This window comes from Stegodyphus dumicola, chromosome 3 (assembly GCF_044657685.1).
Source record: "Stegodyphus dumicola isolate Sdum_Otavi_A_Nest chromosome 3, ASM4465768v1".
Taxonomy (NCBI): Eukaryota; Metazoa; Arthropoda; class Arachnida; order Araneae; family Eresidae; genus Stegodyphus; species Stegodyphus dumicola.
The window spans coordinates 133,249,954-133,275,663 of record NC_140770.1 but is presented as its reverse complement, the minus strand read 5'-3'; positions in this window follow the sequence as shown (position 1 = coordinate 133,275,663).

Genomic DNA, 25,710 nt, shown 5'->3' with positions numbered 1-25,710 from the left:
TTAAAAATAATAATTAAGGAGCTGCAGCAAATTTAATTTAAAATTTCGATTCACAAATATTTATCATACCTGGATATAGGAAAATAATGAGAAATTTAAAAAAAAATTAGTACTGAAAAATGAAGAATGATTTACATAAAAGAACTGAAAATACAAATGACGAATAATAAAATTCGCAGATAATATTTTTAAGAAGACAGTTCAAAAATATTGTTAAGAATTTTATATATATACGTAAACAAATTTAATAAAATTACATATGAAATTGTAGTATTTGTATAATGTAATATGGAATGCTTGAAAGAGAAGGCGCTTTGCCATAAAAATTAGATTACAGTTGTAAGTCGCTTAACATTGAGGTAAAAGGCTATCTCGCTTAACTGACGATGGTTTTGGCGACATATTTCTGTCGCCAAATTCAGCGACAAATTTACAAAATGCGTAACCATTTTTTGGCATTTTGGTCTGATATATTGTAATTGGTACTGTAACTGAATAACTGTAATTAACCCCCGTAAGTAACTTTAACAGTATATGCCTTTCAGTAATTTCGAGAAGTGATTCAAGATTTCTCGGCGGCTGGGCGGGGGAAACTACGTTAAACCAGAGAGAGCATCAGCTCTCAGTTTTTTTAATCCAGAGTCGACTTCGAAGTACCGAGATACTTCAGCTTCGCTCTTTAGATGCGCTTTGCATTGAATGTGTTTAACGTTCTTAGTAGTCTGAAGTATAACTATTGATTGTGCTCTGTCATACTGAGCAAAGCCGTGCGAGTATTATTGTGAAACATTCCAGAAGTGTTATAGAGACATTAGGTATTTTTGAAAGCAGGAAAGATGAAAAATGGCCAACGCCTTCGCCGGGAATCGAACCACGGATCTTTGGAATACGCGCCCAGCATGCAGACCACCACACCACGAAGGCATGCCAAGAAGACGGGAGAAATACCTTATAAACTATCATCGGTCGTGTGTGCGTTCAATCAATTACGAAACGTATGCATGCAAGAATATTACTTCTCGGAATTAGAAGTGTCTGTAAATATAAAAAATCTTACCTTTCCTTCTGTTAGCACGTAATAGGCTAAAAACAGCTTAGCAATTACTCAAAGATACAAGGATAAGGATTTTTAGAATAATGTCAACAAATTCGCTATTATTAAACGCAGATCCCACACATTGAGATAAACATAAAGCCGGAAAGAATGGTTAAAAAGAAAAACATTTTTTTTTTTTTTTTTTTTTTTTGCACAAGAGTTACGAGAAATCAAATATCTTATCGTTGAAGTGGTCGTAAGTACTGCCCATTGCTGGAAATTAATTTAGCATGAATCAACAAAATCGAAACTAGTTTCTTGATCTTGTAAATAGCTTTAAAACTTTTGAATGACAGCTTGTGGGTCAGTAACCCATTGTTAAATGACTTGGTAGTTTTTAATCCTTAGTATTTAGCTTCCAATAATTAATGTCTGCCATTTTTCAAATTATTTCCAAGATCGGAAACACTTTCATGAAAGGTTTCACATTTCTTTCTCTACAGCTACATGAAAAGCAACCTTAATAGCGGAGAATTCCGTGCCGTTTACGAAGGCTGTACACAAATTGAAGGTCGAAAGCTTACGTAAAAGTTAGTTATTATTAAGAAATTAATTCATTATATGATCACGTGCTGTAAAACGTCTTCCATCATTGTATTTGCCTCAGTTTACTGTAAGTTGGATGATCATTTGCGATACAATATACCCGAAAAAACACACATAGAAAGGAGCCAGAACCTGGAACCAGGGATCGTTCAATAAATGAAATCGATACTTACAAGTATAAATAAATTGAATTTCAATAATTATCAAACAATCTGTCTCATTACGATAAAACTAATATCGATATGATCTTAGAGATGTTTTGCATCTAGATATACAGCAAACTGCACTTGTACCACACATTTTTAGATTAAACGTGAGAGCTCGAAATAAGACAACAGCCATCCACATCATCTTCCGCGCTTCCCCAGTTAGGGAACAATGAAGAGATCGATCCTCTTAATAAACTTAAGACATAACTCATAGTGGGGAATACCGGCGAGTCTTTTTGCTTGTATGAGTAATGAATTTAAAGACAAAAGGCATGAATGCTGATTAACGAAAATCATCCTATAACTCCTGTGCATTCAGAATCGTTATTAAAGATATATTAAAGTTATGAGTATTTAAAGAGCTTGAACTCTTCTCTTGCAGTTCAGATTCAGTTTTAAATAATTATTACCTTTAATTCAGACTAAAATCTCACCTTCGTGATGTTATAAATAACTTCACACCCGGTGGAATAATGAAGCGATTTGATAAGAGAAGGGAAAAGTAATTTCATAATACAATCAACATTTTAACTACAAATGTTTAGACCTTATGCTGACACACTGCCAATAACATAAAATTACACATTGTGTCATATAAATCTGTTATAGGCGAACAAAAAAGCCAATAAAATGTTATTAATGACTGTAATCTCGGGAAATTGAGGTATTTATGTAAGATATAAAAAATACGATAGCTGCTTTAAAAAATAATTGGCAACCTCAAGATTAACATTCTAACTTTGGTGATCTCCCCCTAAATTCACCTGTTCTCCCAAATTCCAGATATTTCTAGGTTACGTAACGTTTTAATGCAGATACCTCTTGTCCAATCAAATAGATTGCAAACCGAAACTTTCTCTAACTTGAACTGAAGCTATCGACTCCCTCCCTTCTTCCTCTGAGTTTGTAGCCTTCTCTTTCGCTTACGCTTTCCTGCTGGCAAGACACTGCTTTTCCATGCCGCTGTTTATTTGCCTAAGATAACGTCGTACTTTAAAATAGAACTTATTGTATTCCGCTATAATTAAGAAATATTTTGTCTGCAAAAGGATGATTTGATACACGTAAAAAAAAATATTGTGATTCTTCAAACTTAGTTGTGCCAAATGAGTCATCATGCTTTTCCACTCGGCCATAGCTTCAAGCCACTACGGCCTTCTCGGCCATCTATGCAATATCGAAAGCTGTTAAAAGCTTCAATGTTTTCATCTACACGTTTGGAATCATTACATACATATATGTACCTCCAAATTATATTTATACTTATATATATATATATATATATATATATATATATATATATATATATATATATATATAAGTATAAATATAATATATATATATATATATTCAAAATACAGTAATTAAAAATAAATTAAAAAGCCTAAAACTTGCGCTAGAGCTGCAAAGTAATAAACCAATCATTCATAATAATTTATAATAAGAAATCTTTCCATATACCATCTCCAAGGAATATAAATTAAATTTAAAATTTAAAACCATGAAAGAAAAACTTTTTAGGAAGTAAAGCATTTTAAATAGTAATTTCAATTCTTGTTTACAAATCGGCAAAGAAAAGTTTTAAATCGCAAAAATACAAAACCAAAAGTAAATTTTAAATTTTGAATAAGCAGCTATTGTCATTGATCGTAGATTGATCGACTTATAAAGGGAATAAACCAATCTACCATCAATTAACAACAACTAAATTAAGAGAGTGTTTCATCTTACTTCCAAGTAAGCATCAAATTATTTGCTACATTCAAACCATAAGTACAACTAATACTCAATCCAAATAAACACATTAGTTCATTTAAGCCATAAGAATCTTGTAAAACAAAATAGCATATAATTTGTTTTGAAATTTAATTTGTTTCATTTTTTGTCTTCTTATGATTTTGAATAAACTTTTAATTGCTTACTTCTGTTTTTGAATTTCAATGAGAGTGTAGGGGATATGTCTTCTTAAGTAAGCATCTCGTACAGATTAATTGTTCTTAATGAGAAACTTTAAGGTTTTTGCTATTTTGTTTTACAAGATTCTTTTATGGCTTAAATGGACTAATGTGTTTATTTGGATTGAGTATTAGTTGTACTTATGTTTTGAATGTAGCAAATAATTTCATGCTTACTTGGAAGTAAGATGAAACACTCTCTTAATTTAGTTGTTAATTGAATGGTAGATTGGTTTATTCCCTTGATAAGTCGATTAATCTACGATCAATGACAATAGCTGCTTATTCATAATTTAAAATTTACTTTTGGTTTTGTATTTTTGCGATTTAAAACTTTTCTTTGCCGATTTGTAAACAAGAATGGAAATTACTATTTAAATTGCTTTACTTTCTAAAAAATTTTTTCTTTCATGGTTTTAAATTTTTAATTTAATTTATATTCCTTGGAGATGGTATATGAAAAGATTTCTTATTATAAATTATTATGAATTATATATATATGTATATATATATATATATATATAAATACATATATATATAATTCATATATATAATTCATATATATATATATATATATATATATATATATATATAGTAAGACCCCTTCTCAATGATTAATCCATAACACAAGAAATTAACTTATCTTCAGGTGCATACAATAGATTAATATGGCATAAGAAATTATACTTCAACTTTATATACTTTTGAACAATTATACTTTTGAAGTAAATCTTTACAGTAACCCAAACAAAAAATAGCATTACAAATACTCACCAGTTCTTACTTAAAAGTCTTTGAATGTTTTCAAGGTGCTAAAAAGAACGTAATTTGTTGCAAAGTGAAAATATAAAGTGTTCTTCTTTTCTGTAAAAATGCGAAACGTGTCATTTGCGTAACGCGAAGGCAGCATGGAAGACAACAAAGAAAGATGACGAAAACTGCCTGAAGAGCTAGACAAGTAAGTTGACATTTGCTCGCATGCTTGCTTTCTTTACGCCAACTCAGTCTGACTCTTTAATGTCACCAAATATAATTGAGTGAGACAAGAAACCATATTTCTTTGTTATGATAAGAGTATCTCTTCAGCATGATAGCTATTCGGTATTTTAGCTTATTTATATGAATAATAGCTCTCATTAACCCCTGTTCGCCGTCTATAGTTACTACAGCAACGAAAACAGACATGCTTTTATTTCTTAACCAAAAAACGATCTCAGAGTTCTTCATGAACCGACATTACTACATTCTTTTCTAAGCATTTTCCTCCCACGCAAGATTTTGATTTGCCCTTAAGAAAACTAAAACGTATTCCCTTCGTGTACCTAAGATAAGCATTAGTATGAAGGCTCATTTTTAATATAAGCAGTTAGATTTATTCATTTCCGGTCCTAGACACTTCTAAAAGATAAACTGAAAATTTTAATAATTTATTTTTCATTGAGATCTTTGTTTACTAGGTAACATTTTTTAATCGTTTATTTAGAAACTCTGTACCGTCGAAAAAGGAATCTGAAGGTTTGTGTTCAAAATGTTTATAATTGTTCTTTTCATGTCATCATCAGTCTTGCTGCCGCGCAGACGGTATAGTGGTTAGGGGAGGCTGCGGTCCCGAAGGGCTCGGCTTCGAATCTCGGAGAAGATATGGATGTTGGTAAATCCATAATGCCTATGTGACATGGAGGCACTCTAAATATATGGCGAGCCGAAAGTCCTTTCATGTGGGTTTGCGGTAGTGAAGAGAAGGGGAGTCCCTCGAACCACTCCCCAGGGTGCTCTCTTTCAAAACTGGGGTGGAACTAGAAGTCCAACCTCCTTGAGGCTCTGTCGGTTATTCATCCATGAAATACATGGACAAGACAAGAACAACATCAACATCATTTTTATTTTTTTACGAAGAAGATCAAATTTCAAACTGGAGAAGAGGCAACAATCTCAAGGAGCTAAATCTGGGTTCTAAAGGGAATGGCTAAGCTCCTTACACCCACATTGATATTTTTTAACTGCATTTCCCCTCTGCTGTTCTTGAATTTCTGAAAGAAATAGACTACCCGTCTTAAGGAGACTGTTCATGTGGAGATGGGTGCTCAAGCAGAATGCGCAAAACCACATTTTTGAGAGAAATCTAGTCTGGCTTTTGTTTCCTTAACTTATTATAGTATTAAATCACGTATCATAAAATATGTATCCCTGGGGATGAATAATATTTCTGATTTCTGATTTTCCCAACGGCCGAGCTTTATAGGAATAACTTTCTATAGATGTCGGCCCATGCGAAATTCTTTACCCATTCTTTCACTGTAAAACAGGAGACAAATTACCATATACCTTCAAGCGTTATTTTACTTCTTTAGCACTAAATTTTCCTCAGATGAAAGTTTAACCACAAACTAATACGCAACTTAAATCTTAGAACAAATTAGCACACCATTTCATTCCATAAAAATAAAAAAAGCACAAAATGCGATTTCTATAGTGAAGCTTTCACATTTAGGCCTTTAGTACTACACCTACAAGTTTACAAGAAGAATTTATTTGTAAATTTGTAGAGACTATTTTTTTTTTTTTTTAAATCTAAAACGTATGTTTCTAACACGCGGTAGCTCGTGTGGTAGCTCATGCTATTACATTCAGAAGGTAAAATTTTATTAACAAAGAGAAGAATTGTGAGGTATATTATGTAGGCCCTATCGCATTCTAAAATTACAGTTTTTTGAGTAAGAGTCATTTTATTAACATTTTAAAGAGGACATTTTCCGAAAACTTCGAGCGAGCTATAAAGTATCGCATATAGAATCTTTTTTTACTTCCTTGTACGAAGTAAAAAGGAAGTATAGTAATCGCGAAAAGTTTCAGGCAGCATATTTCAACGAAAATATCCATTTTAACCGCTATCGAATGCAATTTAACGATGTTTTTGCGTGATATCTGTACGTAAGGGCAGAATAAAAGACTCTTTTCCTCTAAAAAAATTATGAAACTGCTTTAAAATTAATTCTGAAGAGAATTTTTCGTGGCGTCTGTACGTACGTATCTCGCATAACTCAAAAACGAGTAGCCTCAGAACGCTGAAATTTTGTATATAGGACTGCTATAACATGTAGATGTGCACCTCGTATTTTGGTAGCAATCGGCCGCACCAAACGTATATAAATATATTTATATATAGATATTTGGATATATCCTCTCTGTTACCCGGCTCAGTGATCTCAGTTTCTTTACTCTTATATGTTTGTAAATTGTACATTTTTTGCTTTAAAAAAAATGATTGAATTATGTTGTTTTTATTTTTCGGTTAAGGTTTTTATGCCTTTAGTAAATCTGTATGGAATATTTTTAGAATTATTAACAATTTAAAAGTTGGTAAAGTGCCGCTAAGCCTTTTTTTATGGCGGCCATTGATTGTTTATATTTGAAACAGCAGACTAGTGGATTTGTTGCAAATTTAGAGAAACTTAGCTTCGCAACAACAAAGATAACGCCTTCATTTATTATAGTGAATTAAATCATGCTTAATCCTTTCTGGAATTTTTTCGAGGAAATAAGTGTTTAAGATTTACTTCGTAATTTTTAATACAGATATTTTGAGTTTTTATGTATTTTTTCCTTGTCGCAAAGTCAGAACTGGATTAATTGAATGAGAAATACTCAATCGTTTGTGAAAAACTGTTTCTTTTTTGTTTTGTTTCCTTAATTTCTTTTTTACAGCTGTATTATAGTATTTGAATAGGACATGTGGCAACGATTAGATAATTCTTTAAATGAAATAAATTTTGTGCATTCTGAGTGATGAACGAAATACTATAATACTATTAAGTGAACGTAGCGCCTAGTGTCGCTATGGTAGACAAATAGAGTGAATTTTAAAGAATGCTTTTATTCTATTGTGGTTTATACGCTTTCAGCGAAATAGATTTAATTCAATCCAATAAGTGTAAATGAAATGCAAGAAAAAATGCGTATAATTTAATATTTCGTACGAGGAAGTCAGGTGGTGTACACATCAGATTTTTTGTATTAAGTAACGTAACTGAATAAACAGTTTTGAGATTGTATATCACAGTGGCCTGAAGAAGTATGCCTCAAAGGTATATCTCAGTGGTCGTCAGTGGAGATAAATGAAAGAAATTGTCGCATTACTGGTGTGTCTTTTGGTGGTGGGCATAGCTGAATGGAAGATGCACAGATACAGAAAGGACATCATTTTTATTAGATAGATTTCATCTTATCTCCCCTATGTTTGTCGTCATTGTATAACGGTTAGCTCGTCCAACTGTTTATGGATATTTGATAGGTGAGGATAGAGAAGCTATTTGTTAAGTCCTTTGATTCGAATCCTTGGAAAGGTACAGATGATTTCTTCTGTCTCTTGCTCTGAAATATATAATCTATAAAGTAAGCCTCAAAATAATACTCCTCTATTGTATTCTTTCCATAGTCGAAAAAATATATATATAAGTAGTTTCCTTAGGCGCATTTCTTTATTCCTCATGCGTATATAAGTGGTCCCTGCAACTACACTCATGTCCATAAATTAAGGATAATGCAAAATCAGGCAAACGAAGAGTTAGAAACAAAACAAATTTGACTTATTCGTAAAGCTTATTTATTAAACAAAAGGTAAAGAGCAAGAAAGATGCTATATGTTTGATATTATTAAAAAATTAGGGATTTTTTCTCCTTGGAGCAAATTTAAAAAAAAAAATTCAAAAACCAATATTACTTGGTTGGTATGATTGTTAATACATTGTATGTCTCCCAGACGATGCAGTCCGTACAACGCCTAGGCATGCTGAGTATCAAATTATCGATCTGATCTTGGGGTATATTACACCACTCAAAAAGCAATGCTCTCCGAAGGTCCGGTAGACATGCAGCAGGAGATTAACGGGCTGCAGCTCGTCGGCCAAGCATGTCCCACACGTGCTGTTCTGGATTCAAGTCCGGTGAGAATGCTGGCCAGTCCATACGGGTGATATCCTCCGATTGAAGGCATTCCCTTACGATGTTTGCGCGGTGAGGACGAGCATTGTCATCCATAAACACAAAATGTGCGCCCATGGCGCCCCGAAACAAACGTACATGTTGTTCCAGAATGACGTCCCGATAGATTTGGCTTGTCATAGCTCCAATTTGAACATGCAGGTCAGTTCTGAAACCCAGAATAATTCCACCCCGAACGAGCACTCCTGCACCACCGTAACGGTGTCGTTCAATTATGTTTTCTTGATAGTAAACGGTACCTGGATCTCTCCATATGAAATTCCAGCGAGAATCAGACTGCAAGCTAAACCTGGACTCGTCGGAAAACATCACACAAGCCCACTGTTGCGGTGTCCACAATGCATGCTCTCTACTCCAGGATAACCGCAGGCGACAGTGAGTTGCAGTAAGTGGAACGCATCTGATGGGTCTACGAGCATATAGACCAATCTGCCCTAAGCGTCTGTACACGGTCTGCCTTGAAATTGTCGTACCAGTGGCTGAAGAGAGCTGACGAGACAGGTCTGAGGCTGTGCTCCGCCTGTTTCTTTTGGCAGTAACTGCTAAATACCGGTCCTCATTCGGCGTTGTAATTCTGGGGCGACCTGTGCTGTAACGTCTACTCACATTACCATCATCTTGGACTCGTTGCCAAAGCCTGGAGATGACACTCTGGGCAATTCCAAGTTCGTCTGATACTTCCAGTTGGATACGCCCACATTCCAGACGGCTGATAATTCTACCACGTAAGAAATCATCCAAATGCGTCCTTTGTGTCATAACTATTCGGTTATTGCACTGAAATGCTTATAAAGCGCTTGCGAACAATTTTACTTCTTTGCCTGTATTCGTTATATATCACTCTCTTACACTCTCGTCATTGTGACGTACCATCGGTGTCATCTGGTTACTTCCTGAAATTTGCATATGATTCTTGAAGATGTGTGTAGTGATTTTACAGGTGATATATTTATTTTAGATTTCGATTTCCGCGTGACTCCGAATTATCCTTAATTCATGGACATGAGTGTAATTAAAAAGAGGAAGATCTACGTATATTCTTTCGGCTAACAACAAATTTGATTTTTCATGTTTTCTGAACCAAAAAGAAAAAAAAAAGAACTTGAATTCCCTATATGTTTAAGAAAAATGCATATACTTACTGCACTATACTTACCAATTCTATTTCTCAACAACTGCACTTACATGCGATGTTTCGATATTTCACTGCAGCCCGGAGTTGAGAAATACGCTTCTAATATATAAGTTGACAAAATAGTTTCGGAGGATTTAATTTTCTTCAATATGCTAAGGTCTGAGTGCAACTATAGGAATAATATTCCTTTACTGTACGAATTTTTGCTTTCAAGGTAAGGTTTTTGGTCGTTTTGGGGTGGGTGTGGGATCCGAGTCTCAACAATTGTCTTGAAAAGGGATTAAATCTTATTGCATTTATTCCTACAATTTTAAATAGATTTCGCCAAGAAAAAATAGGGATGATTTCTGATATTCGTAAGGCCTTTCTACAAATTGGCCTGACTTCTAGTGACAGGAACTTCCTCCGATTTCTTTGGATAAAGGGTGAAGATGGCTTAAAGCATTTTCGTCATTGTCGGGTCGTATTTGGTGTAACCAGTAGTACATTTTTACTTGGAGATGTTATTCAATATCATTTAAAATCAGTTTTAGAGAAAAATGACGGAGATGCAAAATATCCTTCCGATATTATTGTTAAATTGATGAATATTTATTATGTTGACAATTGTGTAACTAGTGTCGGAAGTGAAGAAGAATTACAGCGCTTCATGAAAGTATCTTCATATGTTATGGCAGAGCGAAAATTTGAATTACGGAGTTGGGAATATACCGACTGTAGTTTACAAACAGAAACTATTGCGAACGTATTAGGTTTGTTATGGGAAAGACAAGGCCATACTCTCTTCAAATAAATGTTGGTAATTTGCAAAATCTTTGTTTCGAGAAAGTTCACGAAAAGAAGTATTTTAGCAATGGCCCATAAAGTATTTGATCCCATTGGTATAATATGTCCAGTCCTTATATTACCCAAGATGTTATTACAGCGTACATGGGAAACGAAAGTAAAATGGGATGAAGAAGTTAATATTGAAATTAAAAGTAAATTTTTGATATGGGTGAAAGACATTTTTTTTTGTAAAACTATATAATTCCAAGATGGATACGATATCAGTCAAAACAGTGTTCAATACATGTTTTCTGTGACGCCAGTCCAGTCAAGCAGCGTACGCGGCAGCAGTTTTCATTCGTGTAGAAGAAATCGAATCGGTTGAAATCCAGTTGCTTCAGGCTAGGTCTAGAGTTTCCCCTTGTAGTAAAAAGGAAACGACTATCCTCCTCGGTTCCCTTGTATCACATGTGATACAAAAGTTTCATAATTTTTTGTGAAGGCTGAGCTGCAAAAACAAATTTGGGACCGGTTGTATCACATAAGATACAAAGTGAAATACCTCATATATTTTCCTCGTTTAGTCAACAGATGGCAGTACTTGTCCATGATAGCGATTTCTAGTAGCATCTCTGAATCAAAACAAAATGTCTGCACGTCGTCGAAGTAAGTATTTTTTTCTTATTTATATACAAATATTAAACTATTTTTAAAATATGCTTTCTCTTTGTATATGTACGTTTTACTAGTTAACAGCAAAAAAAGAAATTTTTACTGATATATTAAAACATAATGACTTGTGAAATTTGTTTGTATCACTTGTGATACAATGGGACCCTATCACTTATGAACACACTTTTTAAGTCAATTTTGTTTTAATTTTTAGTTATATTTTGGGGGGATTTGAAGATTGATAGAAGTATTTCTTGAATTCAAATCTTTAGTTGAGGTGTTTGCATTCCATTTTACCCATTTTTTCCTGATAATTGTTTATTTAATAAGTATTTTTTTTCAGTGAAATATTTGACACCAGATGAAATTTTAGAGCTGATGAATCGCGATGATTCTGATTTGAGTTCACTGTCAGATGAAGATGATTATCAAAGAGATAATGGATGTGAGGTGAATGATGTTGATGAAGATCAGGATGTAACTTTTGACTTTTCTGCTCCAAATCAATGGGGAATACATACAGATAAGTTCAATCCAGTTTCATTTGATTTTCAGGAGAAATACTATGACAGAATTAGAGGAACCGAAGAAGAACATTCTGGACTATTTTGCGTTTAGACTCAGTATTGCAAATACACTCATCCACGGCTTACTGAAGAAGCCATCTCCCACTCCTTCCCTAGCCGAAGATGAAAATGATGAACCCCCTCCAAAACGCAGAGTTACAACTTGCATTCCACATCAAGCAGCTCGTAACAATGAAGCTAGGCACATGCCTGAAATGGCTGGGGATAGAACTCATTGAAGTAGGTGCAGGAATGAGAACTGCTAGGCCTTAAAAAATGTACAATGTACAGACTGCAAGGTTTTTCTATGCTTTACAACTAGTAGAAATTGTTTCAAGGCATTTCACGAATATAAATAATAATAATATGTACCTACAACTCCAATAAAACTTAATTTTCGTGTTAAATTTATGAATTGTATGTATTGTGTGATTAAAGACTAAGATTAAATTAATTACTTCAATCTTGCTTAATACTTAAGAAAATTCTGATTGTAGTGCCTTGTTCCTGATGTATCACATGTGATACATCCCCCTCTAGCTTTCATTAACTAAAAAAAAATTTATTGCACTTTTCTACATCAAAGTGATCGAAACAACTATTTAAATACCTCTTACAAAATATCAAGCTTTTATTTTTGTCTCGGGTCTGAGGAGGCTATTGTAAGATTAGAATTGTTAGCAGCTTCTCCTCTTGATGCAGACGTTTTAAAGGACTTTGTTTCCAAACGTACCTTTTTCTGGACTGATTCAACTACTGTCCTTGCGTGGATAAAAAGAAAAGAACGATAGGGAACATTTGTACAAAATAGAGTACAGGAGATAAGGCTTTTGACACGTGTGGAGGACTGGAGGCATATACCTGGTCACCTTAACCCTGCAGATCTCCCAAGTAGAGGGTGTTCAGTTCGCCAACTCTCCCGGTCAAAATGGTGGGAGGGTCCGAGCTGGCTTTTAAAATCCCAAGAAAATTGGCCGAGTGCCGAATCCGTAACCGATGAAATGGAAATAGCCAGCGAGAGAAAAAAGGTAGTGATTTCATTTCTAGTGTCTACTGAAAAATCAGGTTTGAGTGAACGATTTTCTAGTTATCAAAGAAACAGTGAGAGTGGTTGGATTCAACGATTTTTCTTTAATTGCAGAAACAGGAGAAAAGGGAATGGTGAACTCGCTGTTGATGAACGTGATTTTGCGGAAAAGGTTGTTATTCGCTTGATTCAATCGGAATCGTTTCAGGATATAGAAAACTCACGCTTACGAACTCTTAATCCATTTTATGATACTGGAATTCTAAGAATTTAGACTGGTGCATTTCGAAGAGATGACACGTTAGAATTCAGAACACCTATAATATTACCAAGAGAACATCCGTTAGTTAGAAATTTAATATGGAGGAACATAAAAAGAAAAGACATTTAGGTGTACAATATATACTGAATACCTTAAGGGAAAGGCTTTGGCTGTTATCTGGCCGAAGAACTGTGCGCTCTGGTTTGAGTAAATGCATTACTTGTAAGAGATATTCTGCTATACCTGCTGACCATATATCAGCCCCACCGCCTATAGAGCGAGTAAATGATTCAGCAGTATTTCAAGTCACGGGACATTTGTGGTCCTTTATTATTGAGAAATAAAGATAAGGCATGGATTTGTATTTTTACATGAGCCGTTTATAGAGCGGTCCATTTGAAGTTGCTGACTACAGAAGTGTTTCTTCAGGCTTTTCATCGGTTCGTGTCTCGAAGAGGTAAACCCACAACTGCGTACAGTGATAATGGAACTAATTCTGTAGGAACTTCTAATGCATTCAAATAAATAAATTTTGAGCAGATTAATCGGCAGGCAGCCAGTGAGCGGATAACATGGAAGTTTATTACCCCTGGTGCTCCATGGTGGGGTGGTTGGTTGGAACGTCTTATTGGAATGATGAAGCAAGTCCTTAAAAAGTTCTTAAGCCTCCTTGTTTAAATTATGAAGAAATGTAAACGATACTGTGTGACTGTGAAGCAATTTTGAATGACCCACCGTTGACCGTAATTCCTTCTGATCCTGAATTTAAAGCTTTAACTCCTGCCGACTTTTTAAAAGAACTTAGAACTAGTAGTTTGCGGGATATAAAATAAGGTATTAAATCAAATAATCTACAAAAGAAGATTTCAGTATATTCAAACTGTACGAGAGGCATTTAAAAATAGGTTTCGTAAAGAATATTTGGGAATTCTCAAGCTTTCGCATAAAAGAGCTGGAAGGAAAGTTACTATTGAATTTAATGATATTGCTTTGATTGGTAGTAATGACAAAAGACTTTTTTGGCAACTTGGTCGTGTCATAGAACTACTTCCAGGACCTGATGAAATAAATCGGCTTGCAAGAGTAAAGACTCGGAATGGAATTTTGCTTAGAGCAGTTCGGACTTTGTATCCTTTAAAGGTAACACAAGATGATGTACCCGTGAAGCTGCAGAATGAAAAACAAGATTCGTTGTCTAGATTTAAACTCAGCGTAGATGATAAATCTGTGAGACCTGTAACATGATCTGGGAGAACTGTAACTCCGCCAGATAGACTGGCATATTAATTAAGGCTCTCTAGCTTTGTTTTTACTTTGTTGTGAAAGTTCACTTTTTTTCCTCTCTTTAGGTGGAAGGATGTTAAATATTTGCATAATCGTCTGTAGTAACGGCTACCGCTGTCAATAAAAAGTGGTGCTTTTCTTGGTAGCGGCGCAGTTAGTTCATTTTCTTTTCGAAGCAGAGCAGAACTGCCCAGAGGAAATTTGAGGGGATATTGGTTACGGTCCAGTCCAGCCTGCATTCCAGTTCCAGTCCAGTCTGGGTTCCAGTCCAGTCCAGTTCCAGTCAGGCGTTTTTGAGTCCAGTTCAACTTAAATGGGGAGTTATGACAGAGGGACCAGACGGATTTTTGTCCTTATAAGATGTGTTCTTTTCCTCAGTCGCCGAATAGCTGATAGTTCAAGGCATTCCTAGGAATTTGAATGTGAGGGTATTTTTTCACCTAAGATGTTAAGTTTGTTCATGATGTTAAGTTATCATCATTTTGGAAATTTTAGTTGAATAAACCTTTAAGTTTGGACAAGGCTTGTGTTCTTCAGAAAATCAAGATTCGAAGTCAGATATATAAAATAACATTAACATGGGTTTTAACGTGAAAAACAACAGAAGAGACTAAGCTATTTATAAAAAATAACCACAGATTCATTTCAATTATTTTTAATTACTAGTTGAATCCGTAGGTTTATTAGAAATTCAGGAACTTTTGATTAAAAACTTCAGAATTTAAACTCATTTTGCTACTCTGGGAAGCGTAATATATTAGTGTTTAGGATTTGATCAGAAAGCTCAGGGATATAAAAGAAGCATGTTATCATTCCGCAAAACACAATATGTTTGTCTCTCGATATTAATAATCAAACTCAGCGATTTGAAAGAAATGTGTTGCCACTAACCCATTAAAATATTTTTATCCTCAATGCGGCAGTGTGTTATCTATAGGCAAAACTAAGACATTTAGTTCATCTTCCAAATTTATTCTGCTATTAATTAATAAACTAAGTGATTTAAAATCAACAAACGCAACTTCATTTCATTTACTATTAATTTGCTAGCATGGCCCCGAGAAATTACACTAGTTGGAATCATAGTTGGTTAAAATTATATATCAATATACTAAAAACTAAAAATCTAAACTCAGTGGCGTAACAGCCCTAATGGGCCAAGGCCTGCAGTGCCCGAAAATCAGCTTTCTTGACCGTGGGCCCCGGGTTGCGTAAGCATATGCCCTGTACAAGTGGTCAGCTTGTCGCAGGACCCCCAGTGTTTAGTCCCCAAGCGAACTTGGTACTCATTTTATCGACTCAAGTGATGGAAATCAAGGGATGAAAGGTTGAGTCGACCTTTCCCAGCCCAGGAATCGAACTCCTTACCTGTGGTGCTGCTGCGCGATGCGCTGGCCACTGCGCCACCGGGCCTTCCATATCAATATACACTTGTGTGAATAATTTAGATAATCTGCAATTTATATCTATTTTTATGAAAAGCATTGAAATAAAGTTCCTAATTATGTCGCCAATGAAATGTGCAAATATTCAGAGTCTAATACGTAAGCGTACACGTGCGTATATGCGGAGCTGTGATTGTGGAGTGGGTATAAGTTCATGGGGGTTTTACGGCGATTTTGTATGCTCTCCCTTCTTCATGACATTCGCCGTCTTTCTCGCAAGAGTTGGATAAATTTTATTTGTTATCAGCTAAGAGTAGCAGTCACAAACGTACGTATGGATGACACGGTGAGATGGAGAATTGTCGGTAGATTGGAGGCAGATCAGTCACAAGCGCGGGTTGCTGCAGAGGTTAATGTAACACTCAGTGACGTCTGCAATTTGTGGAAAGAGTTTTGGAGCACAGGATTCATATCAATAACTTGTCTTCCATTTAGCAAAATATACGGGAGTCAATTTATGAAACTGAAATTTTAAAAAAATCATTATTTTCAGTCCTAGAAAAATTCGTCCCAATAAAATGAAAAGTAAATGGGCTTTTCAGTATACCTTCTGCATTTACATTTTCCATAAAATTCTGTTTTAATATCAAAAGATTTGTCTCGGTTTAAAAGCCTGTAATTTGAGTTATCGTCCTTAAAAATAATCATCCATTTTTCCATCAACGCATTGTAGAGACATTAGGTATTTTTTGGTAGCAGCAGTCATGAAAAATGAGCAACGCCTTCGCCGGGAATCGAACCACGAACCTCTGAAATACGCGCCCAGTATGCAGACCACTACACCACGAAGGCACGCTAAGAAGGCGGGAGAGAAACCTTATATACTCTCCCTTTTAAAGGGCGACTGGTGTTTTTAGGAGACTCATTCGTTAAATCCTGGATCTGGAGAATCATCATCCACCACCCTTTTTGTTCTGGTGCCACTGTAGAGACATTAGGACTTTTTAGAAGCAGGACATGGGAAAAATGAGTAACGCCTTCGCCGGGAATCGAACCACGGACTTCTGAAATACGTGCCCTGAATGAAGACCACTACACCACGAAGGCACGCTAAGAAGGCGGGAGAAATACCTTATAACTTATTCCGAAAAAAACCTACTCATCTAAAAGTGCACTCCAATAAAGAATTAACTAGTTATTCACTGCAGAAAAGTAATTAAAAATGTACAAAAGCTAGACAACTAGTTAGGATGAACTGGACAACAGAAACGCCGTTTCGCCGAGACGTATGTCTGAGAATTCTGCATTATTAATATAATTAGAAAGATTATACTGCGTAATAGAAGGTTCAGCGCGCTCAAGTGTCACAAAATTGTAATCAGGAACAAGTGCTCTATTGAAGTACATGTATTTCGACTTATGCATTAATTATTTTGAGGGTAATTAATGTTTTAATTCTCATGGATACTCCATGCTTCTGTTTTCTCTCAGTCACTGGCAGTCACCCGTGATATACTATAAATATAATGCTATTGTTAGCGTCAAATGTGTTTTTCTTCAGTTCTAGAAACTGGTGATTAATTCTTAAAATAATAATACCTCAAAAGTTATTCATTGTTAAAAGCTTGCATCTTTAGAAGGGATGTAATCTGTTTCCAATTTACTAAATTTTCAGACTCTTGTACTTTCAGCCTCAATAGATCTGTATTTTATCCAGTTCAATTGACTTTAATATTTTTCAGTTTCTGTACTTAAATATATTTGGCAAATGTCACACCTTAACATCCGGCATGCAAAAAGCAGCTAAGCAGAAATACATTCTGGGTACTTACACGTAATTTACTAGTTGTTTATTATTATTTTCCGGTATGCCTAATATTGTAAGATATATTTATTTTTCAGTAATTATTTGAAATTAATCGGCTCAATTTTAGCTGCTTTTTTCATGTTTTATATTACTCTGAAACTCAGTATTCGAATTATTGTTTTTTATTTTACTACCTCCTATTACTTTCGTCAATAATATTGAAGGAAATGAATCCAATTAAGTATTGTTGCGCCACTTTTAACCACAAATTTTAACCCGGCGGAAGTCGCACCAAGAAAAGTTACTAGAGTGGGCGCGTGGGGTATCACATACCCCAGCATTTAAAATACAATAAAAATAGTTTTATTTTGTTTTAAAGCTGTTTTTCTTGTTCTCGTGTATTATAAATACGTGAATAATAATTGGATTTCAAAAAATTAATTTCCAAAATAATCTTAGAGTTAAAATTAAGATAAATGAAAATAATAAAAAAATAAATATCATGCCTCTAAGTTTCATTGCATCTCTAATACACAATGCTTATTTTATTTCTTTACACTTTGAACGAAATACATTCATGTGTTCTTCGCACAGAATGTTTTCACATTTTAAACATTGCATTCACGTTCTTCTGTCCTTGGCGCAAGGGCAATTTATCACATCTTTCATTTCATGTATTCGTTTTAATTCTTCGTCGAAACTTCTGCTTTTGTTTTCATGCAATTTGTCAGTTTCTTGGTAAAGCATTAATCTCTGATCTTTGTTCAATGCTTTTTTTCATTAATTGTAATGCTAAGTCCTTCAAAAACAGACTTCTGTTTCTAGTTGGTGAATTAGAAGTTGAATATAATATAATTCAAGCATTTATTACAGCAACATTCAGTGCAGGAAAGAAAATTACCTTTGGCCACCTCCTGGTTATTCTGGCAATTGAATAATTGGCTGACATTTCATCCCCCATATCCACTGCTCCTTTAGTCATATTATAAAAACATATAATTCCTGACGTTTTATTTTCTTCAATAGTATTATCTGTAGTATGAACGTTATATAATGTTGAAAGCATAAGTACAGTTTTTTCCTTTTTTTAGGAACATTAGGAATTAATGTTTTGTCTTTTTCGAAACCAAAACAGTGTAGAAAATATTCCTAGTTTCATCTTCAGTTTCCAAAATGCAATCTTCATCGCTTTCAAATATTTTTAATAAATCTCAAAGGCGTTGCATCTCCAATTCACAGGGAATCATTCTTTTTACCATAATGCGGTTAGAAATTTTAAGAATTTAATGTCAAGTACTTTAAAATCACTTGCGATTCGAAATATTTACTGTTACACTCTAGAAATAAATTTCTGAACTAAATATTCGGTCAGAAAAACACTTACGCGGACAGGCGCGTGGGGTGTGTCATAGCCCAGTTCCAAAAAAATACCGATAAATCTTTTTCTGAAACACACAGGCAAAGAAAAAGCGGTTCTGAAAGTCAACCACAACTAGAAACTCAACTACTGAATGCAGCACAGAATTTTAGTTTCACAAGTTAGGAATATTCCACTTTTATGTAGGGGTGGGGTATTATACACCTCACGCGCCTTCCCGCGGGTTAAGCAACTATTTACACATTCTAACATTATAAGTGCATTTAATATTCATTGCATGTAATGTTTAGTAAAGGTATATTTATTTTCATTATTATTTTTATTATTTAGTATTCCTGACATTGTAATTTTTGTTCATTATTTCAAATTTTTGTATCCTTTTCTACCGGTTAGACATATCGATACTATTTAATAAATTAGAATAGTTAAGCACTAAGCGGCCGTTTTAGACCATTCAAAGTAAGCACCTTACTGAATATTTCAACTGCTTACGTGAAATGTTAGTGTTTATTGTATTCAGCATCTAGTGCAAATTTTATTCTATAATGCTTATTATATGACATATTGTAGAGATACTCATGTGCGCAAGTACTTTGTTCCATCCAAGTTCTCTCTCTACAGGGTGTCCCGTAAATGTTTCGAAAACCTTTTGGAGGAGGTAAGGCACATCATAAGAATTAAGAATTGGATAGGAACCCATGCTCAGAAATGTCAGCTGTAAGTGGTAACACAGGTAGAGGATTTGAAAGGAAAAAAGAAAATGATTAATCTGAAACATTTATTGGACATGAATACAAATGGTGTACGACAATTTGAAGGTCACAACAGATGCTCGATGTTTGCACCATCAGACGCCAAACATGCCTGACACCGACGGACCATTGATTGTCGGACATGTTCAAACACACCGGAAGTTTGATCGCAGCTGCGCAGGCGAGTCTTGCCACGAGATCGATTTCAGACCAACAGGATCATGATATGCGACACTTTCAATGACTTCTCACAAAAAGAAATCAAAGCTCAATAAATTCGGTGTGCGGGAGGGCCAGGAGACCGGTCCACCGACGCCCAATCCATCAATGCTGAAATGATCTGTTCAAATGGCTACGAACATCCTGTCCAAAATGAGCAGGCGCCTCATCATGTTGAAACCACATTGTTCATAAGCTCTCCGTTCGTACAGCGCTCCGTGCAGTTATTAATTTATTAAGTCGAAATTAAGGCATTTTTATTTATCTTTTTTTCTGACCCAACTGTGCAACTGAAAAGAACATCTTACAAGAGATAAATGTAAGTAAATTCGCTGTGAACGGAAATCACATCGGTGGTGGAGAAGGATTACTAGTATCCATTTCACAAGAGTTCCGAACCTGAATTGGTTCATCTGAACTTTACGTTTCCTTATCATCACTAGAGAATTCCAGTAAAGAACTTTCAGGACTACCAGAATCATTTATAGAAAAATCAGATTCGCTATCTGATCCAGTTTCAGATTATATTTTGTTATGAGTAATTACTGTCCCCCATCGTTCTTTTATTTCATGACAAACTAACTATTCGAAACTACTATTCGAAATACCTAATAGTGAATACATTAAACCTATGCAAATAAATTCAGTGAATTTCTGCACATAATGCAAAGCGGTAAAACCTGTCCTTGAACTTACAATTCAATCTTCACTTACCCAATAGAGATATATACTAGAAACACTACAAAGTAAAAATGGGAAAAAGTCGGATAAATCAGAAGATTGGTATAGGAAAATTCACTGCCCGAGTGGTGTACGGCCACCGAAAAAAGTCCCTTTTCGCGGCACACGATCGGAGTTTGAGTAAAACAGTTAAGTGCTTAGTCATTGTTAAGCCTATTTCTCAAGCATATCTCCTAGTTCGAAGAAGACAACTCATTAATGTCATAGAATTCTATGATATCCCACATTAGTAGTTGGAAATGACAGGTAATTACGAAATCTATCATCGAATTCTCTAACAAGTGACCCGTATCACTACCGAAACGGAACTGTCAACAGCTTCCTATGTAATTAGAAGCCTCATTCATAGGTATTATTCTAGGGAATACTTATTACAATACAGCCTCGTTAAGGAAATAATATGCATGATTCAACGTGCAATTTTTGTAGAGTGTGATTGATTACCATGAATTATAAAAAAACATAACCAAAATACTATTGCCTCATTCACCAAAACGATAGAATGAAATATAGTATAGATATAATTAGGTGAAAGCCTTTTATGAAAAATTTTACCAAGACAAATTTAATACCCTTTGTCAATAGAATCCAAACTTCGTTGATTCACGGAGAACTTTAAAGTCTACTTTTCTATTATGAAATATAAAACTGTAATTTTTTTGTTTTATTTGGTGGTAATTGTAATATTTTTAAATAAAAATTTCCAGGTAAAAAATGTTCTGTCAGAGTTCAACATCCCAATCACAGTTCTCGTGCTAGTAAATATGAACAGCACTGGGCGTCGTATGGTTTTGGTAACAGGAAAATGTCGGAAACGTGTAAAAAATATCAATTTTTTTCTGCTTCCTATAAAGCTAAGTACAAAGAATGGTGACTTCAGAACTGAGTGAAGAAGAGCTACAAAACTGGGTTGAAGAGTGTCATGCTTGTCGGGATGACAGAGACGTGACACAATATATTATTGGAAAACGAATCCTTTATTATATAGAAGCAGGACTTTTTATGTACAAATATTTACATGTCGTTGATATTATATGATTTAAGAAAATAACCCCAATGAAACACAGTTGTTTAATACCTTACAAATTAATCAGCCACGCTGGCTAAAATCGAAACTTGTGGTAAATGTACAAAACTTATTACTAAATTTTGTACACAATATATATACAATAAATTGGATTTTTAAAAACTGTAAAATTTGTAAGTAACTGATAAAATTTTATTTTTTCTCTAGAATTATGTCTAAACTTATGTATTGATATATTCTGTTTTTCCTCCAAAATTAGAAAAAATATTGTTTATTTTGTTTAAAATATGTGTTATTTTATTTGAGGTAATAAAATTTTAAATAATACAATTTTCTAAATATTTAGGTAATTTTCATTGGTTTATATTGAATATTTAACGTAAATTCTGAGAAATATTAATTGTTACATAATAATAAAAAGTTTTAGTTAACTAAAGTAATCACTTGTGAATATTTTTAGGTGTTTTCTATCTAAGGTCAAATTGACCTGCACCGCAGTTCTAAGTATAGCGAAAGTCTCGCGGTTCTTGTGTTAAAGCTATTTATAGCTTGTAGGGCTTATATTTATTTAAACTAACATTTATTTTAAGTTTAAACTACTTTCCTGTCAAGCCTTACTTTCCCTTGGAATTACCAATGCCAGACTATGTAAATTTTAGTAGAACGCGCAAGGATTCAAATTGTCAGCGGAAGTATTCTGAGTTAAATAGAAGGGAAACGAGTTCGAAGGTGTGCTTTCTTGCTTCACGAGCGTGGAGGTGGCTAGTTAGAAATTGAAGAATCACGCGTTTCGGCCTGTGCGCTTGCCTCGGCAGTTTGTTAATCTTTCAACGTAATATTCAGAAGTTTGCTAAAGTATCAGCGGTATTTTAGAAAGCGGTGAGGTTAGTTACATGTTAGTTACGTTTAGAGAGCCTCGTAGTTAGTCACTTGTTACTATTCTTTTCTTAGTTTCTTATTTTTATTTTACCGCTGGGTCGGCGTAGTTTGTGAGCGTCAGGAGCACGCATTTGTAATTTCTAAAGTTGAGTAAAAAGGGATTTAAACCCTTCTCAAGACTTTGGTCTATTTCCAGTTCTCAGCAGTCACCACTTTGTTGCGTGCAGGTTGGAAGCGCGCAACTTTACACTGGCGCCCGAACACTTGTCGAACTGAAATGGCCGAAAATTGGATGGAAGCTGCGGGACAACAACAAGAAATGGCAAGCCAATTGGAAGGATTTGGATACCTGGTCCAGACGTTGAGAGCGTCAATCAAGCCAAACGTCAATTTCGACAGAAAAAATTCGGTGGCGATATTTCTAGAAGGCCTCGACAATCACTTCCAGCTCTACCCTGTGCCTGAAAAACGAAAAGTTGTCATCGCCACATCTGCACTAATAGGACAGGCCGCGCTGTGGTGGAAGAATATAGGCAAATTTTTATTAGGGGAATTCGGAGGCCAGACATATACATTTGAAAATTTCAAAAAATCGTTATTAAAGCCTTCCCCATAGTGAAAGATCGAGCAAGGCTAGAAGCCGAACTATATAGTTTTTATCAACGGGATATAGAAGAGTTGACGGACTTTATTCTGCGAAAACTTAAGCTGATGGATATGCTGTATGGGTAGAAACCCGACGCGGAGATTATTGAAATAATCTTACCAAGATTGTTACCTGCTGTTCAAGACTACTTCAAAATTAGAAACCCAAGCACATTGCAGAAGCTCTTCGAATTGGCGCTCAAGTATCAAAATCGCAGAATAGAGGAAAAAGCTAGAGAGGCATCGTATTCTCAAAGTATCCGAAGGCAATCTTCAAATGAGCAGACCAGAAATGCAAGCCACTCTTATGGGGGAAAGAGCTAATCATAGAAGAACATATTCAGGAAATGTTAAAGAACAAAATAATAACTCCCATAAATAGTGAGTACGCGAGTCCAGTAGTACTATGTAGGAAAAAGAACGAGTTTCCTCCTTCGGATAAAAGGGCTTGGAGGTTTGATATCGATTACAGAAAACTTAATAGTATTACTAAATTCCCAGTTTACCCTTTGCCGGTTATAGAGGAAATTATTAGAAGATTAAATCTACTAGATACATGACTACTTTGGACTTAACGTCTGGTTACTATCAAATAGCTATGAGACCCGAAGACATACATAAAACCGCGTTTATAACAAAATCGGGCACTTATGCATTTTTACGCATGCCCTTTGGGTTGTGTGGGGCCCCATCAACATTCCAGAGAGCTATGGACATTGTTCTAAAGCCTGTCCTAGGAAAATCGACTTTAATCTATCTAGATGATATAATTATAACGAGTAGTACGTTGGAACAACATATTAAAGATCTAGAAGAAGTTTTTAAATTATTAAAAGAGGCCGGTCTTACAATTAACGCCTCAAAATGCAAGTTCGCAACTAAAGAACTTAAATATCTGGGTTATAAAATTTGGCAAAAGGGTATAGAATTTCAAGATTCAGAAATAAAAGCAATCAAGAATTTCCCACCTCCAAACACCGCCAAGAAACTTTCTTCTTTCCTTGGGTTATGTTCTTACTATCGGTCATTCATAAAAGATTTTGCTAATATTGTTGAATCCTTGTTAGTAATTAAAAGAAAGAAAAATAAATTCACGTGGACAGCAGAAGCAAATACCGCATTTGACAGATTAAAAGAAGCGCTCATCAATGCCCCTGTTTTGAAATTCCCGGAGGGGGACGAAAATCTGGAAATTGCAGCAGATGCGTCGGACTATGCTGTGGGTGCGGTTCTTATGCAAAATGGCCATCCTTTGGCATTTTTTAGTAAAACGTTGAATCATACACAAAGAAATTATACAGCTACAGAGAGAGAAACATTAGCCGTATTAATGGCTGTACACAATTTTCGAGTTTATTTCGGCAAAGCGCCAGTAACAGAATAAACCTAACGCCCAGGTTAATAAGATGGGCTTTAAAACTCCAAGAATATAATCTAAAAATCAAATATAAACCGGGTACGGAAAACAATGTAGCTGACGCAATTTCACGTATAAAACTGGACGATGAAGGCAATGAACTGTGCCTTCATCGTCCAGCAATGAACTGAAATGCGCTGTGTTGACTTCAAAATTTTAGATTCTAGAGATACAATTATTGCTGAATTGAAAGCTGATCCTGAATTTGGAAGGATCTATGTATATTTGAAAGACCCCGAAAGCTTTGAGAACACAGATATCGATGGAATAAGAAATAGAGCAGAAAATTATGAAATAATAGATAATTTATTATTTTATACGAAAACAAGAAACGAAAATCTCGAGTACAAAGCAGTCATCCCAGCCTCGCTTCGATTAAGCATCTTGAAGGAATTACACGATGCGAAAACAGCGGGTCATTTAGGCATCAGAAAAACTTTAAAAAGGGTACGCGAGGAGGTATATTTCCCGCAATTATACAAAATAGTAACTGCGTATGTCAGGTCCTGCAATCAATGTCAGTTAATAAATTATATTAATTACATCCCAGCCGGGTACTTAAATAGCATTCGCGCTACATTTCCGAATGAGATTTTAGGCATAGATCTTCTTCATCCTTTCCCCCAGAGTGAGTTAAATAAAAATCGTTTTCTTTTAGTAATTGTAGATCATTTTTCAAAATGGACAGAAATTGCTCCACTTAAACTCGCGTCAGCCAAAACAGTCGCAGATGCAATTTTACACAGATACATTTTAAAATACGGTGCACCGACAAAAGTCATTAGCGATAACGGTAAACAATTCATTAGTCAAATATTTGAAAACATATGCACTGGACTTGGCATACGCCATATCAAAATGGTTCCGTATAGACCACAGGCAAACATAGCAAAAAGAGTTAATAAAAATATTGTAAAAATAATTCGAAGTTATGTTAGC